This window comes from Macaca nemestrina, chromosome 8 (assembly GCF_043159975.1).
Source record: "Macaca nemestrina isolate mMacNem1 chromosome 8, mMacNem.hap1, whole genome shotgun sequence".
Lineage (NCBI taxonomy): Eukaryota > Metazoa > Chordata > Mammalia > Primates > Cercopithecidae > Macaca > Macaca nemestrina.
The window spans coordinates 50376930-50388759 of NC_092132.1; the positions used below are offsets into that span (position 1 = coordinate 50376930).

General features: G+C 40.8%; 1 protein-coding gene and 1 long non-coding RNA gene across 7 annotated transcripts in view; one reads left to right on the plus strand and one right to left on the minus strand.

Annotated features, from left to right (window-relative positions):
• LOC105476118 (NADH:ubiquinone oxidoreductase complex assembly factor 6) overlaps nucleotides 1-1241 on the minus strand; it is a 107002-nt gene extending 105761 nt beyond the window's left edge. For 5 of the 6 annotated variants that reach the window (XM_024791020.2, XM_024791022.2, XM_071067992.1 and 2 more), the window contains exon 1: nucleotides 145-280. The gene's annotated coding sequence lies outside the window, so the exon portion shown is untranslated. Of the gene's footprint in view, nucleotides 1-144 lie in introns of all 6 variants that reach the window. The other variant, XM_071067990.1, reaches the window with a different exon arrangement.
• Nucleotides 1-11146, plus strand: part of LOC105476116 (uncharacterized) — a 29226-nt gene extending 18080 nt beyond the window's left edge. The window contains exon 3 of the long non-coding RNA XR_011606871.1: nucleotides 10982-11146. This is a non-coding gene — a long non-coding RNA (uncharacterized lncRNA). The remainder of the gene's footprint in view (nucleotides 1-10981) is intronic.
• The last annotated feature ends 684 nt before the right edge of the window (nucleotides 11147-11830 follow it).

Below are 11830 nucleotides of genomic sequence, written 5' to 3' on the forward strand. Positions count from 1 at the left end.
TACCTTTCTGCCGCAACTCTGGCCACTTGCCTTTGTGACTCCAAGTTAATGTTTCTGTTTAAACCCAAGGGAAAGCACCTTGTCCTCTAGACCTAAGAACTCTAACCAATTCATGCAACTTTGGTTTTTACTCTCTGAGATTACCTCTCTTCATCCTGTGTAGCAGCAGAACCCCGGTGGCAGGTCCTTTCATCACCAGTGATTGGTTCAGGACAGTGCATATTTCCCTGATCTGGCCAATCAGACTTGAGAACAAGTCTACTGTGGTGCTTCTGAGAAAGTTGCTTCACTAATAAAAGGAAACATAAAATTCAATATTCTACATATGAAATATTCTTGGCAAAAAGGCTTAACATCAAGTTAATTAAGCTTCTAAATCTAATTTTAAAGTTTCTAAGAAAAAGACAAGAAACAAGATAAATGATACCACGGGGAAACAAATCAGAAAAATTCGAAAGAAAAACCCAATATCACTCCTGAGATCAGGTTATAACAGGTCTGCACCTTCCATATTTCATCTTGGGTTCTCTCTCTCGCCACTAACTCTGTGGGAAGCTAGCTGCCGTGACACATGAGGGAGATTAGTCCTTTGTGTGTAATATAGATCATTATTATTTTCCCCAGTTTGGTTTAGTTTTGTCTTTGCTTGTGGAATCTTTGCCATGCAGAAATTTTGCAATATATTTTTATGTAGTCAAATTTACAATATTTACTTTTATGGCTTCTGGATTTTGCACAGTCTTTGGAAAGGCCTTCCACTTTTAAAATGTGTTAAAAGAATCCCTTGCTTTCTTCTAGTCCTTCTGGTTTCTCTTGTAGTACTTGTAGATTTCACTTTTTTACATTTTCATTTTTTTGTTTTTGGAGGAGTAAATATTAGGAAGATATGGATCCAACTTTTTTCTTTATATCTAGTAGTTGTCTTACTATCATTTATTCAGTATTCCACCTTTTCCTCCTTTGATTTGAGATGCTTCCTTTTTCACAGAATAAACTCATGCATATATTTTGTGTCTATAGTGTTCCATTTGTCTATTAACGTTCTAGTAGTAAGCTCTTTTAACTATTGCGTCTTTACAATATGTTTTCATAGATATCTAATAGGGCTAGTCCTTCTTCATTACTCTTTTTCTCTTCCCCGGTCTTCCTGGCCATTCTTGTTTATTTTCCCATTCGACTTTTAGGATCAGCTTTTCGATTAAAAGAATTCTGAAGGTAGTTTTATTACAGCTATGTTAAATTTATACCTAGGAAAACTGGTATTTTTATTATATTGAACCTTCATCAACATTTTTTATTACAGCATGATAGTTAATCTTATTGATATATGTAACACATTAACTATGCCCTTATTCAATCCTTGTATTTTCCACAGTTAAATAAATTTAGATGAACCACTATTAAAAAGGAAAAACAATTTTTCTATACTTATGCAACACTTCTGACACTAAATGTATAGATCTTCCACACCAAGGATTTTCAGGACTACACAGTTAGGACAGAATCCACAGGTTCAGAGCTCAGCCTCACAAGGCTGCCCCCTACTTTGGACACCAGTAGCAATTAGTGAGTCCTCAGATTACCCATGCTTTTGTTTGACTTGGCTACAAATCAGGAATTTTCAGGACCTTCCTCCTCAGGTTTGATAATTTGCTATGATGGCTCCCAGATATCAGGGAAACACATATATATATTTACTGGTTTATTATAAAGGATATAGATGAAGGTCAAAGAACAAATATAACACATTTATAACAAAAGATGCTTCTCTCACCCCTATCAGTCAGGAAATTATAAGGCTTTTAGGAGCTCTGGGTTAGGAACCAGGGGTAGAGACCAAATATATATTTCTTACTGTTACAATTATGGTTAAATTTTTGCTCATATCTGTGATTATTACCTTATAATATATTCCTAGAAATAGAATCACTAATCAAAACTGTGAATCTTTGAGATATCTAGCATTGAAAAATTTCTTACCAAATAAATTATATACTCCCACAAACTGTGGATAAAATACTAGATTTATTAAATTTTTAAAAATAGCCTTGCTACTCTAATAGGCAAAAAGTGATATCTCACTTTTCTTCTTTCTTTTCTTTCACTAGTTTAAACTTGTCACTAGATATATCACTTTTAATTTGTACTTATTTGACTATTAATGAGACATTTTTTATTTATTACATGTTTGTACTCAGTTTTGAGCATTTTGTTAACATCTTTACCCATTTTTTAAAGTTAAAAACTTAGTCATTTATTTCAAAGTATAAATTTTTTCTTACCCATTTTTATTTTAATGGTCTTTTCCTTTTGATCTGTATGAGCTTCTGTATATTAAGGCTATTAAGTCTCTTGTCATATTTGTGTCAAATAATCAGTGCGCTTATTTTTAATTGTTTTTAACAATGTTTCATTGTATGTGTTTTTATTTTAAAAGATGCACATAGTCGATGAATAAATTAAATAATACGAAGCATGTATAATAAAAAGTAAAAGTTCTCTCTTCCCTTGCCCCTTGTTCCTACTGGTAAGAAATATATGTGGTGATGTTTTGGACTTTTTTTTTTCTTTTTTTTTTTTTTGAGATGGTGTCTCGCTCTGTTGCCCAGGCTGGAGTGCAGTCACGCAATCTCAGCTCACTGCAACCTCCGCCTCCCAGGTTCACGCCATTCTCCTGCCTCAACCTCCTGAGTAGCTGGGACTACAGGTGCCTGCCACCACGCCCAGCTAATTTTTTGTATTTTAGTAGAGACGGGGTTTCACAGTGTTAGCCAGGATGGTCTCGATCTCCTGACCTCGCGATCTGCCCGCCTCGGCCTCCCAAAGTGCTGGGATTACAGGCGTGAGCCACTGCACCCGGCCTTGACTTCCAAAATTTTCAGCTTTTTATGTTGTCAAATCTATAGAACTTTTTCTTTGTTAATATCTATTGTTTGTTTATGTTTACAAAGACCTTTCCCATACAGAATTAGGGGTATTGGGGAGCCAACGTGAATATGGAGAAACTAGCAGGTAGGCTATTCAGGTTGTCCAGGCAAGAGATTCTTGAGGCTTGGACTGGGATGATGGCAGTGGAGATATAAAGAGGTGGATGGTTCAGTATATAACTTAGAGGTTGGCTTGCTGATTGATTGAGTGATTGATTGGTTGGTTGATTGATGGGGGAGGAAGGAAATAAAAGGGAGAAATAAATGATGGTTTCTAAATTTTTGACATAAGCAACTGGGGAATGGGGAATCTTTTCCTGAGCTGAGGAATGTGAAGGCTTTAAGGGTGAATGAGGATAGTTTGATGCATGATACTTTCCTGCATGCTCTTTGTTGATACATGACTCTCTTTAGCAGGACCCCTAAATACAGGGTGACACTTCAACTCTTTGCTGCCGCTCTTGATCTTTATTCTTTGACCTACTCTGTTCTTTTGAGTTTACAAAGTGTTCTTGAGTTTGTCTCGTGTTGTCTTGGATGACTCCTTCCTGGGTACTAATGTGGGCTGGGTTTTTCATTACCTAGTCTGTGGTGTGATTCAGAAGGAGGACTGGAGGGTCATAATAATCAGGGAGGTACTCCTGCGTGATTTCTTCTTTATCGTATTGCTGCAATGAGGGCCCTGGGGCAGGTTCCTGAAGGCTGGTGCTGCCTCTCAGCACCACCTCATCAAAGGAGAACCAGGCTAATCAGTGTGTGGCCTGAAATGGACAGTTGGAGCTAATCAGTAAAAACATAGTGAGTTTGTTGTTGTTGATGATGTTGTTACTGCGTAGAATAGTGCCCAATGAAACTTCTAGTCTGTCTTGAACTCCACAAACAGGTTCAGAGGACACCATTATTTCAAAACATCAAAGCAAGATCAGAGTGCCTACACTAGGGAAAGAATAAGTCATTCCCCACCCCTGCCCCGTGCAATCAGTTCAATGCTGGCATATGACTGCTGTCTCTTAATGGTCCAGAGAACATGTCTCTGACTTCCTGCCAAAAGGACGCATACTGAATGTTTTTCTGAGAATGGCTGTGACTTGTGAGGAGCTGTTCTATGCACATACTGCCTCCTGATTCATCTAGCAACCAGTAGCACGTGCCAAGAAGGGAAAAGGCTCACAAGAGTTGGAAATACAGTCTGTTGCCTTGGGATAGTGTTTCTGGACAAAACATTCTAGGGAAATAAGAAATTTCATCCTAGCTGATCCACAATTCTATTACATAACTGAAGGTCACACCTGGTGCTAAGTTAAATATTTGTCACTAAAGATATTTCCATTTGGCAAACAAAATATTGTGGGATTATGCTGTTCCCTCTTTCTGGAATGTGCTTGTGTGCTGTATCTTCAAGGAGGCCATTTGGTGATAATCCCAAATCCCTAGCCTTTAACCAGCCACCTATGGCTGCCTCTACAGACTCCCAAGAGAGCTACACAGAGGACAGTCCTGGCAAATAAGCGCTGTTTATTACACTGTTTTTATAAACCCCACTGCTAAGCTTGTCTGGATCACTTCAAAGGCAGAAAGACATGTAGAAAGACAAACCCAACAAAAATGGTGTGATTCAAGACCTAAATCAAAGTAACTAAGCTGCAACTCAAGGCGTTCCTGAGATTTGGGGTTATAGGAGGAGAGCTCGAATTTTGTCACTGTCACCACAAAAGTTCTAATGCCCTTTTCCCATTTCATGAACTTCTACTCATCCTATGAACACCTATTTAAATGCCTCTTCCTTTCTGAATTTTCCTTGACCATAACCCCATCCAAGAAAAAAAGAGTTGTTCCCTCAGTTTTGATCCTATAACAATTTGTGTTCGTGTTTGATCACTTTGCCAGGGCTTATTGTGGTGATCTGTTTATATGGCCCTCTTCCCAGACTGCCAAAGGTATATGTTTCTTACTCCTCTTTTTATCTCCAGTGCCTGGCCAAGTGCCTGGCATTGGGAGGTGTTTAGTGTATTGTTCTGAAGACCAAGTGTTTTGGCACCGGAAATAAGACACCAGGTTATGCAGTGTGTGCACTGCACAAACATGCCTGGCTGAGGGAGCAAGAGGGGCTGGTGTGGGCTGGTGTGGGATTGTCTCTGCTCAGAGGAAGGGCAGCCTTTCTCTTCACACAGAGAGGCATGTGCCTGCAGGGCTGCCTCAGCCCAGATGGGGACCTTCTCATTTACAACAAGGCACCATATAGGCTTGCAGTCTTAGCAACTGAAAGAGCAAATCAGACTCAGCAAGTTTAAGAAGGGCAGAATATGAAGAAAATACAAAATTGAAAGGAATATTTCCCCTTGTGAAGGGTTTCCACTATTCGTTTAATAGTCAAGCCTTACAGTTATCTGATTTTAAGGAACCTATCGTCAGCTATGAAAAAGAGAAACTTGAATGCATCATGCTTTTTGGGTAGTTTCCTTATCCTCAATTACCTTTGTTTTTTGGAGATGGAGCTTCACTCTTGTCACCCAGGCTGGAGTGCAATGGCGTGATCTCAGCTCAGTGCAACCTCTGCCTCCCAGGTTCAAGCAATTCTCCTGCCTCAGCCTCCCAAGTAGCTGGGATTACAGGCACCCACCACCACACCCAGCTAATTTTTGTATTTTTAGTAGAGATGGGGTTTCACCATGTTGGCCAGGCTGGTCTCAAACTCCTGATCTCAGGCGATCCTCCCGCCTCGGCCTCCCAAAGTACTGGGATTACAGGCATGAGCCTCCATGCTGCCCGGCCCTCAATTACCATTTTTTTAAAAAATATAGAATTGTACAATTTTGGATTTGAAAGAAAGTCATCTATCAATTCAATGGTTTTTGAGCATTTAGTACTAGTTACACACTTAGTATGGAAGGGGCACTAGAAACGAACAAAATTAGCCAATGTCAAATACCTATTAGGTGGCAGATTTTTCATTTGCTAAAAGGATACCTACACACTATTCTCTCAGAAACAAGAAGAGGCAAAGTGGTCACTATGTTATGCAATTGCAGTTTTATTCGTTTCACTCTTTGGTTTCCACTATGATCTTATATTGCCAATTTTTCAATACCATAGCTGTCATTTCTTTAGGTTTTTTTTTCTCTGTTCACACCTAATGGACCATCAGCCATTCTGGGGCATACCTGCTAAATGTTCCAGAGATTTAAGGCACACAAAATCACAGGTAGGAAGAGGAAGATTGATGACCCCTACATAAGACACAGACAAGACTTGTCATAGTTGTCACATGGGTATGGTGGGTTGTTTCTGCACAAGTTGTTTCTAATTAGAATAAATAACTAAAGTTTGAAAATACTATCATTTGCTTTGTGTATATATTAGAGATGAGGAGGGGTGCAGTGGCTCATGCCTGTAATCCCAGCACTTTGGGAGGCCAAGGCAGGCAGATCACTTGAGGCCAGGAGTTTGAGACCAGCCTGGCCAACATGGCAGAACCCCGTCTCTACTAAAAATACAAAAATTAACTGGGCATGGTGGTGCACACCTATAGTCCCAGCTACTTAGGAGGCTGAGGCAGGAGAACTACTTGAACCTGGGAGGTGGAGGTTGCAATGATCCAGATCATGCCATCACACTCCAGCCAGGGCCTCAGAGCGAGACTCTGTCTCTAAAAAAACAAAACAAAACAAAACAAAAACCATATATATATATATATATATATATATATATATATATATATATATATATGAGATTACTTCAGGTTATCCTGGGGATAATGTCATTTTCAACATGGGAGAGAAAAGGGTGGAGTTACAGCTATGTACCAGAAACCACAAATATCTTGTCTATGCCATAGCCCCTAAGTCAAGTACCCAGGGAATATAGCATATCTGTGAACATCACCCCATCACCCATTGTGTGTATTGTAGGGGGAAGTGGTTAGGAGCCTAAAGGCATATGATGTAATTTCTTCTTTCTTCATCTTGTCCTGTTCCTTCTCTTTCTCATTTCTCTTTTGGCACCTGCATTGGGTTGCTGTCCACTAATGTACCAAGATCAGTTCAATCAGTTCAATACAATTTGTGTTTAATGGGCATCTTTATGTTTGTGTTTTTATCCCAATGTCTGGGTTGCAAACCCTTTCTTCCCACCCCCACCTGTCTTCTCAGATGTTTTCCTGTCTGTCCCCACAAAACAGATTGGGAGCACCTTGAGGAAAGGGAACAAGACTTAAGCTTATTTGTATTTATCCCCTGACTTTATAGTCTAGTGAGTAGTTGCTCAAACATTTTTCTGACATGAAAGTTAATGGATGAATGAATGAATGAATGAATGAATAGGAGGTACTGGGAGGTAAAAAGAAACCCTCACTGTATTGGTGATATTTATTTAAAAATTCTAAAAAAAAAAAAATTCTAAAGCAGGCCAGGTGTGGTAGCTCACACCTGTAATCACAGCACTGGGGGAGGCCAAGGTGGGAGGATTGCTTGAACCCAGGAGTTCAAGACCAGCCTGGGCAACATAGGGAGACCCCATCTCTACAAAAAAAAAAAAGCAAAGCATGGTGATGCATACCTGGGGTCCTAGATACTCAAAGGCTGAGTTGGGAGGATCTTTCAAGCCCTGGAGGTTAAGACAGCAATGAGCCATGATCACTGCACCCAGCCTGGGTGACAGAGTGACCCTCTGTCTCAGAAAAAAAAATTCTGAAGCAAACATGTCAAATTATTAAAATTGTCTAAATCAGGATGGCAGACATATGAATATACATTATCTTATTTTCCATATTTTTCATGTTTGGAAACTTCTGTAATACTGAAAAACCAAGATAAGCAGTGGAGGTGATAGCAGTATGACAAAATGTCTTTCTTCAAAGGATGTCATCATTTAATTAGGGACTTGTTCCAAGGCACATGATTGCAGAAGTCTGTTGGATTGTACATTTTTCGGAGTTGACTAGCTAGATGTCAGAACAACAACAAAAAAACCCCACAGTAAATAACTCTGAAACTAGAAAAGCAGGAGTTGACACTACCTATCCAATTTGTAGGGTATCCTAGGAATCAGCAGATAAACCCTTTTGTTATTTTCTAATACACACCCAGCCTCTATGAACTATGAAATATTATCAGGAAAAACTGGATAGAACTAGACAACCAGCTACTGGCTAGTTAAACACCTAAGGGTTGGTAGAAGGTCTGTGGACATTTATGGCAAAATATGTTTGCCTCTTTAAGTCAGATTTACTCTTCCTCTTTATCCTATTTTCTACCTGGAGGGCTGAACTGTATGGACCACATGGATGGATGCTCGTGACTTCTGGCTTCTAATTGCGTTCATATAGAATCAAAGACAGGGAGGGAGAGATGAAGGAAAGGAAAGTCAGGTTGCTTAATCCCCTTGTTCCCTTCCTATAAGGTTGTCTCCATGACTCTACATGACTCCACATGCCTCTGTATGACCCCTCACTTCAGTCTCCTCATCCCATTGTGCCTACAGCTCATTAAGAAGCACCAGATGGGTGGGGCGTGGTGGCACACACCTGTAGTCCCAGCACTTTGGGAGGCCACGGCAGGCAGATCAACTGAGCTGAGGAGTTTGAGGCCAGCCTGGAAACATGGTGAAACCCGTGGCCACACACACAAACACAAAAATTAGCTGGGCATGGCGGTGTACACCTGTGGTCCTACCTACTCGGGAGGCTGAGGCAAGAGAATTACTTGAGCCCAGAAGCTTGAGGCCACAGTGAGCCATGATTGTGCTGCTGCACTCCAGCCTGGGCAACAGAGCAAGACCTTGTCTCAAAAAAAAAAGAAGAGGAAGAGGAGGAGGAGGAGGAAGCACCAGATGCCTGCATACATAGACCTGTGAAAATAGTCCCTTTGTATATAAAGCACCCCAAATTATTTTCTTCTGTCTCCTGTCGGGACTCTGATTGATGAAGGACTTGGACCATGACGTTCAAGTTTTGTTTTTTGTTTTTCGTGTTTTTGAGATGGAGTCTGGCTCTGTCGCCAGGCTGGTGTGCAATGGCACAATCTCAGCTCACTGCAACCTCCACCTCCCGGGTTCAAGTGATTCTCCTGCCTCAGCCTCCCAAGTAGCTGGGACTACAGGCATGCACCACATGCCCAGCTGATTTTTGTATTTTTAGTAGAGACAGAGTTTCACCATGTTGGCCAGGATGCTCTCGATCTCTTGACCTTGTGATATGCTCGCCTCAGCCTCCCAAAGTGCTAGGATTACAGGCATGAGCCATCGCGCCTGGCCAAATGTTCAAGTTTTAACTGCTCACCAGTAGTTAGGACCCAGGTCTCCATCCTTCACTTAGCAGATGCCAGAAGAGAACTTCCGAGAATTAACTTTAAATGTGAAATTCCTGTCTACACATGGTGTCTCCAGCTCTTTCTAACTCATTTCATCCTCTTTTTCTTACCATGAAGTTATAAAAACAGAAATGTTAAAAGATTGCAAAGCAATTGAAGACATATTGTCAACATGAAATAAGTATATAATCATCCTTTAATAAATTCTACCTTTTGAACACTTTTATCACTTTGTGATCTTCATATATTAATACACTAATATATGTAAGGCACAATCACAGGGGAGAATCTAAACATTCAGTCTACCAGGTAATGATGAAAAGAGGATGTATATGATTTAGTTCACTTGAAATATTATGGACGTCAATAAACAATGGAAATGGTAAGCATCTGGGATAACAGTGGGCCTAGCCAGGAATGTCTGGTGATATCTTAAGCTCTTTAAAGCCTTTGCCTGTGTCAGTTCCTCTGCCTGGGATATTCTTCCTCTCTTTCTCACTCTTGATCTGGCTAATTTCTATTTATCCCTCACCACTCTTCTTAAATGTCACAAGTTCAGGTAAGTCCCTGATCCCAGTCTAAATCAGCTCCGCACTTCCTACTAATTTTTCTGATAGAACCCAGTTCTTTTCCTTCTTGATACTTATCACTATATAAAAGTATGTATTGTAGGCCGGGCGCGGTGGCTCAAGCCTGTAATCCCAGCACTTTGGGAGGCTGAGATGGGCGGATCACAAGGTCAGGAGATCGAGACCATCCTGGCTAACACGGTGAAACCCCGTCTCTACTAAAAAATACAAAAAACTAGCCGGGCGCGGTGGCGGGCGCCTGTAGTCCCAGCTACTTGGGAGGCTGAGGCAGGAGAATGGCGTGAACCCGGGAGGCGGAGCTTGCAGTGAGCTGAGATCCGGCCACTGCACTCCAGCCTGGGCGACAGAGCGAGACTCCGTCTCAACAAAAAAATAAAATAAATAAATAAATAAATAAATAAATAAAAGTATGTATTGTATGTTCATTGCCAAATGTCCATCTCACTCTTGAGGAAGGGAACCAAGTTTGTTTGGTTCTTCTACTATATTTGCAATTTCCAACACAGTACCTATCAATATTAATGGTTATCAAATAAGCGAATGCTCAAAGTTCTTAGAAGGAAGAACCATTGCATTTATGAATTATAACTCCATTTATACTATTGCTGTCAAAGGTGAATTATCTGCTTGTCCTAAGTTTAAAAGTGTGCCTCAGTTAGAACTATTAGGTATTATTCCCTGGGTAAATTAAAACAAATGTATTTACATATCTACTGTAGATTTGAATTTTATGTCATATTTTGTTCCAGGAAGCCAGAAGTCCAGCCAATACCTTGTCATAAATAGTCTTTTCTTTAAAAAGTCCTTTCTTAAAGTTACAAATGATTAACTTTGTAATTAGATACAGTAGGGGATGCCTGCTGTTTGGGCTGCCCAGCTTCCTTTCCTCCTTATTTAGGTTATAAAACCAAGAACCCCTGTGTATGGCCTCTCAGGTTGTACACTGCACAACTCCAGGAGGTCCCAAACAGATGGACTATAAAATGGATTAGAGTCTGGAGCTGTGCAACACCACCTTGACAGAACTCTTTTCTTTTGGTAAATGCTCATCCACCCAGACAGTCCAGCCTGTGGGTCTGCTCTCTTTCCACAGTAGTAGACATGATCCAGGCCAGCCAATTGGAGTATTATCTCTAGAAATTATCATTGATTACTGCAGGTGTCGGCACATGACCTGAGGAAGTCAACCAGCACTTTGAGGGGGATTATATAGATGGTGAAGAAGACAGAACATTGCCTGATACTTCCTACACTGAGAAGCATGAAACTCTAGAGCTGGTGGGGGTTCTTTTGCTGCAATACTGTAAGAGCCTGCCTGCAAATGAAGTCAACAGAGAAAAAGCAGAGCTGAAGAAGAATAAAAGGAGACAGATTCTTGACAATATGGGTTGATCCCCAAATTCTAGCTGTGCCTAAAGTATTCATAGGCTTGTTGTTGGTTATGTGAGCTAGTAAATTCTTTCCCTTGCTTGGGAGAGTTTGAGTTGGATCTTTGTCACTTGCAACCCAAGAGTCCTGGCTAACTCAGATGCACAAGCAAAACCATAAACCAGGAACTTGGAACTTATTTTCTGCTTAACCGAAAACTGAATTCTCTACTTGTGACAATGGGGGTGTCACTTCTCTGCTCACAACCCTCCAGTACCTTCTCATCTTACCAGAGAAAAGGCCAGATGTCCACACATGGCCACAGGTCCCAACATGGTCTAGCCTGTCCCCTCCCTTTTCCCCCCACTTTGTTCATTATACATCAGGTATCCTGACTTGGTGTTCCTTACACACGCCAAGCATGCTCCCACCAGAGGGCCTTCCTTCGCATGTGCTGTTCCCTCTACCTAATGTATGCGACTCACAGTGAACTGTTTGACCCAATTCAGGTATGTGTTCACATGTCAACTTTCCTCACCCCCCATCTAAAATCTTCCTTTCCCTCTCTGTATTAGTCCCATAGGGCTACAATAATAAAGCACCACAAACTGAGTGTCTTGAACAACAGAAATTTGTTGTC